This window comes from Pteropus vampyrus, unplaced genomic scaffold, assembly GCF_000151845.1.
Source record: "Pteropus vampyrus isolate Shadow unplaced genomic scaffold, Pvam_2.0 Scaffold69, whole genome shotgun sequence".
Lineage (NCBI taxonomy): Eukaryota > Metazoa > Chordata > Mammalia > Chiroptera > Pteropodidae > Pteropus > Pteropus vampyrus.
The window spans coordinates 1,241,043-1,246,870 of NW_011888850.1; the positions used below are offsets into that span (position 1 = coordinate 1,241,043).

At 36.7% G+C, this 5,828-nt stretch overlaps 1 protein-coding gene and 1 pseudogene across 1 annotated transcript in view; one reads left to right on the plus strand and one right to left on the minus strand.

Annotated features, from left to right (window-relative positions):
• The window catches only part of IGF2BP3 (insulin like growth factor 2 mRNA binding protein 3), a 123,274-nt gene that overhangs the window by 57,504 nt on the left and 59,942 nt on the right, over positions 1 to 5,828 (minus strand). The gene's annotated exons all lie outside the window — the stretch shown is intronic.
• Positions 5,681 to 5,799, plus strand: LOC111740892 (annotated as a pseudogene).

A 5,828-nucleotide genomic window follows, 5' to 3' on the forward strand; every position in this document is an offset into this window, starting at 1 on the left:
AAAAACATCGAACTGTATGCTTTCAAGGGGTTAATTTTATTGTATGTGAATAACTCGATTTTTTAAAAGAGAAAAAAATGTTGAAGACATAACAGAATATAAACTAATACAACATGACAACCATGATGAAAAATGCCCATCAGACTACACTGAACTACGAGTCATATAACAATACTGCCACTGGGAGAAAGATTTTCCTCCTTTCCTAGTTGCTTTCCAAATGTTTTTTACAACAAACATTTTACAAGCAAGAAAAAAAAATAAGAACATCAAACTGAATTATACTTGTCTTTAAATTGTTTTCAAAAAAAAAAAAAAAAGTAATGCCAAGAAAATAAAGTGCTCCTCCCCTATTCTGAAGGCTCTCACTGGAGAAACAGTTGGACAAAGAAGAGAGCTAAATGCATGAGTTATTTGGGGACTAGACAGAGGAAGGAAAGATGCTTACCACGCCCACCCATTGTGGCGGACCTGAACACTGTGAAGACAAGGTCAAGGCGCCAGAAGACAATGGACTAGCCACAAAAGTCAAACAGAATCCCTCCCACTGTTGCTGTTTGTTTCCTATGATATGTATTTCATAAGAAGTTTAGTTGCCTTTGAACAGTGGAGTGGACAAATCATCACAGTATTGCCAAGCTAGTGATAAAAGTCCCTGGAATTTCCCCCATTCTGGAATTTAGCAGTTGGGCGAGGCAGGAGGGTCTCAAGGCAAAACCCAGGGCTTCCCCACCCCCAACCACTGCTCTCAGTGTCTGGTGGTTGTGTATTCAAGATCAAGGCATTACTTGGAGCCCAGCCATGGATTTGGTATACTTAAAAACTGCTAATTAAGCCCTTGAGTCCTGCTTTTAGTCCAAAATTCTATTGAGCAAGCTTTTCACCCAGATCCTACCCCTCAGATCGTAACATGATACTGCTTCATCCTGTTTCAGAAAATATTTGAGTACCAGCTTGGATAGCACTTACTATGAAGAACTGGGACCAGAAGTGGGCATGCTCAAGTAATTTTAAAGGTTTTAATAAGTAACAAAGGTCTATCAATAGTCAAGGAAAAGATATAGTTAGAGGAAGACAATTTTGTTAAATGAATACTTTTTAGGAAATCAAGTCTATAAAACAGCAAGTTCTATTTACTCCCCAATCAAGTTTGTCTGGGGTTTTAAAGATGTTGCAAAAAATAATAACAATTTCAATTTCCTAATCTTCAAACTACTCCTCCTCATGCAGCTTGCATGTTCAACTGCAGAGATTTCCAGAATCCTGTCTATAACTCATCACATACATGGTTTGGAAACTGTATGCTCTTGTGGCTTCTGCTTGATCACTTCAAAACATATATCTACATACTTGCTATCCACGTGGCAAGCCTATGTCTCCATTATTGCTGACAACTGAATCAAACTCTTCGATGGATACATTTGAGAGGCCAAGCCACGATCAGCTCTCTACATCCTAGCAGGGAGGCTGGAAATTTGAGCCCCAGTTTCTAAGATGAGTTGTAAGATTCACAGCCTGGTAATTTCCTCAAAAGAAGAAACACAGACAGGCTAATTCAAAATTAATGTTCAGCCATGAATACAACAAAAACCCACGACGGTATGTGAATTTTGAATTTAAAACCCTTGATGTTCCCCATGGTTCTTAGGGGGAAAAAAAATCCATGCAATTTAATATGGTTGAAGAATAATATCACATATTGCTCTCCAACCCCGTCTCTCATCCACTCCTAGCTAATTCCTTTGTAACCACCTTTAAAGTAGAACACATTTTAGATCTTCTTACCCTCTAGAAAGCAATCCCTGATCACCCCCCGTCTTAGTTAACCCCCTGTACTGAGTCCTTTAAAAATTCATCTCCACCACTACCTGTGAATATGCCTCTAATCCAATGACTGGCATCCTTTTAAGAGGAAGGAAATTTGGACAGAGACACAGGGAAAACACAGCATGACCACCAAGGCAAAGACTGGAGTGATGCATCTACAAAACAATCCAAGGAATACCAAAGAGTGCTGGCAATCACTAGAAGCTAGGAGAGAGGCTTGCCAGCACCTTGATTTCAGCCTAGTAGCCTCCAAAATTGTGAGAATTTCTATTGTTTTAATCCCCCCAGTTCGTAGGAATTCGTTATGACAGCCCTGTGAAACTAGTACACTTCCCTACCTTGCATAGAAAGCACCTTGTTCTTAACCCAGAGGCTTGTCCATTCATCTATCTGTCAGAATTAGACTCTGTCACACTGCTGTACCTAGAACGGGCCTTAGCACACAGTTATAGACTTTGGAAATTCAATATGGCCATGAAGAACCCCACTGGCACATATATGTACACACACACGTTTAATTAACCACCAAACACTCTTTCAATTCTTCACATACATTTGCTCACTTAATCATCCAAACCACTTTCAAAAGTAGATATTAAACTTGTTTTCATGATGCAAAAACTGAGCTTCTAAGAGGAAAAGTCACTTGCCCAGTCAAACAGCAAGAACATGGGGGGTCAGGATTCGCCCCATCCCCAATGCAGTAATGCTAAAGCCAGTATGATACACTCATCATGATACACTGTGCGTTTCTCACCATCCTGAATGGAAAATGATTCTTCAAGACCTCTTCATAGCAACATGAAGGGCAGAAAGTCAAATGCTGAAGCTGGTACAGGAGGATTCACTGTATACGCTCTACTTGTATGTGCTTACACATAAGTAGAAAAAAATTTTTTTAAATTCATACTCATTTAAGTGATGGCTGAATTTTGAAATCTACTTCAAAAGTCAAAAATCACAAAATAATATCAGTATTTCTCGAGAATTTTAACAATAATCTTTGGGCAAAAGTGTAACATTTGCACCATTCATTAAAATTTCACTCTGTAATAAACACTAAACAGGTCATTATCTTTGAATACAACAAGAACAATTTCACAGAAAAGCTACTTCTCTGTACTTCAGAGAACAGTGCAGACTTTGTGAGAAAAATGAAATTTGATCTCACCAGGTTTATTTTTTTTCCAAGATTAAGTTTCCCAGGATTTCAACTATGTCATAAGAAAAAAGTTCTCTCATTTTATATTCTACAAACAAAATTTTAATTTTGTAGCAATTTTTCTAAAATTAAAAAAACTTCAGCACTGTTAGAATTTCAATCATGACCAAAAGTTCAGCTAAATACAAATTAACTTATATCACAACCAAGTCGTCATCTGCCACGCCAATAATTATCCTCCCACCACTTTTTATACAATTGTCATATCCTCTACAGTGAAACAAAAATGGTCCTACTCATTTGTATACTTCAGACAAGTATACAGATCAAATTCTAGAACTCCATAACGGACTCACTAATTTTCCTTAAGTAAAGTCATGTGTGTAAACATCAAGCATTTTGATATGCAAGTCTTTGTTACTAATTATAAGCATACATTAGTCGAAGAGTAGAGCAAAAATTAGACAGGTGAGATGATGGATGTACATTTTTTACATGCAGGCTAACATGCAAGTCATTACCTGATAATGGACTTGAAATCTAGTGAGTGAGTGAGTGAGTGAGTGTGTGTGTGTGTGTGTGTGTGTGTGTGTGTGTGTATAGAACTCTTATGACTCAGTAATAAAGGCAAATAACTCGATTTACAAATGGGCAGGATCTGAATAGACAGTCTCCATATAAGATACACAAATGGCCAATAAGCACATGGAAAGATGCTTGACATCTATCATTAGTGATCAGGGAAATGCAAAAACAAAACCACAGTGCGATATCACTTTACGACCTAGGATGGCTATAATCAAAAAGTCAGATAATAACAAGTGGTGACACAGGATGTAGAGGAATTGGAATTCTCATATACCGCTGGCGAGAAGATAGAACGGTACAGCCACTCTGAAAAACAATGGGTAAAAGCGGTGCCTCAAAACCTTAAACAGAGTTAACCATAGACTCAGCAATTCCACTAGATATATACCCAAAAGAAATGAAAATATAAGTTCACACCAAGAAACATTGTACATGATTGTTTATACCAGTATTATTCACAATAGCCAAAAAAAGTGGAAACAACCCAAATGTTCATCTATGGATGAATAGATAAACAAAAATGGTATATCCGTGCAATGGATTATTTGGCAATAAAAAGGAATCAAGTACTGATACATGCTACAACATGGAGGAGCCTTGAAAATATTTTGCTAAGTGAAAGAAGCCAGACACAGACTGCAACGATTGTGTTTTTATGAAACTCTCAGAATAGACAAATCTAGAGAGAAAGATTAGCAGGTGCTTAGGGGGAGTAAGGGAGACCCAGAGGACAAGGAGTGACAGCTAAAGGGCACAGGATTTCTTTTCGAGGTGATAAAAATATTCCAAAATTAACTGTGGTGACAGTTGCACATATGTGTGAATATATCAAAAAAACCACTGAATTGTACACTTTACATAGATGAATTGTATATGTGGATTACATCTCAATAAAGTCATAAAAATATAAAAAGGGGGTTGTATTTATAAGAATGAGAAACTGAAAATCTATATACCCAACAAAAGATAAATTAGTCTATATTTATAGATATTATAATAGTATAAACTCAAGTATGTAAAGTATCAGTTACCACTGGAGAACTGAGGACTGATAAAAAAACTAATAATAGAATCAAACATTTATCTTGCCTTTCCTATAGGAACTGAACCTCACGGTAACTAAATAGGATACCTAGGAAGTTTCTCTTTAAAAAAGTAGTTCAATTAATACATGATTGAATAATAGAATTGAAAAATCACCCTTTTGCCTTCCTTTATGAAATAATGAATTTCTCAAAATTTATGGCTGCTAAATTACAAATAGAGAAAACCAGATAGGTGCTCTCTAACAGCAGCCTGTACCACCACTTATGAATTTTTATTCTTCCTTAAAGATAAAGAAGAGTGGAGAGAGGAAAGGGATGTGAATAAGACCGAGACTTTTGCGGTTCTCACTACTGGCGGCACAGCAAAATCATCTGAGGAACTTAAAATGCTGATGCCTGGGCCCTAACTCTGGAGGTCTGACTTAATTATCCTGGCATATAGCCTCGACATAGAATTTCTGCGAAACTCCCAGGTAAATCTAACATGTGGCCAAGGTTAAGATCGCTGCTCTAAGACCTACCTACCAATTAACATGAATATAGAGGACTGAGAAAGGAAACTATACTACAAGGATGAAATCAGCTAATCCAGATATGACAGGACAAAAAACCAGTTTCTTTAACAAATGGCGAGGAAACAAAAATAAGAGTGAGAACCCAAAGATTAAAAGGCTGAAGAGAAATCAACCAACTGCAAAGTATGGATCTTATTTTGATCCTGATATAAAACAAATTATTTTAAAAATATGTGAGGCAACCAAAATATCTGAACAGACTTCGCATTTTGTAAGAATTTTTGTGTAATGATATTGGTTATGTTTTTTTATAGCCTTTATTTTTAGAAATACCGACTGAAATAATTATCAATAAAATTATTTACTAAGTTTTACTCAAAATGATTTGAAGCGTGACGAATGGGGGTAAATATAAGGAAATAAGATTGGCTATAAACTGATAATTGCTGAAGTTAAGTGACAGGTTCCTAAGGTGATTCATTATACCATTCTCTTTACATTTGTGTACACTTGAAACTGTCCATTTTAGGAAGCTTTATTTAGTCTACAGCCATGCCACCCTGAACAAGCCTCATTCTGTCTGATCTTGGAAGCTAAGCAGGGTTAGGCCTGGTTAGTACTTGGATGGGAGACCACCTAGGAAGACCAGGTGCTGTAGGCATAAATAAAATAAAAAATAAGGGATTGTAA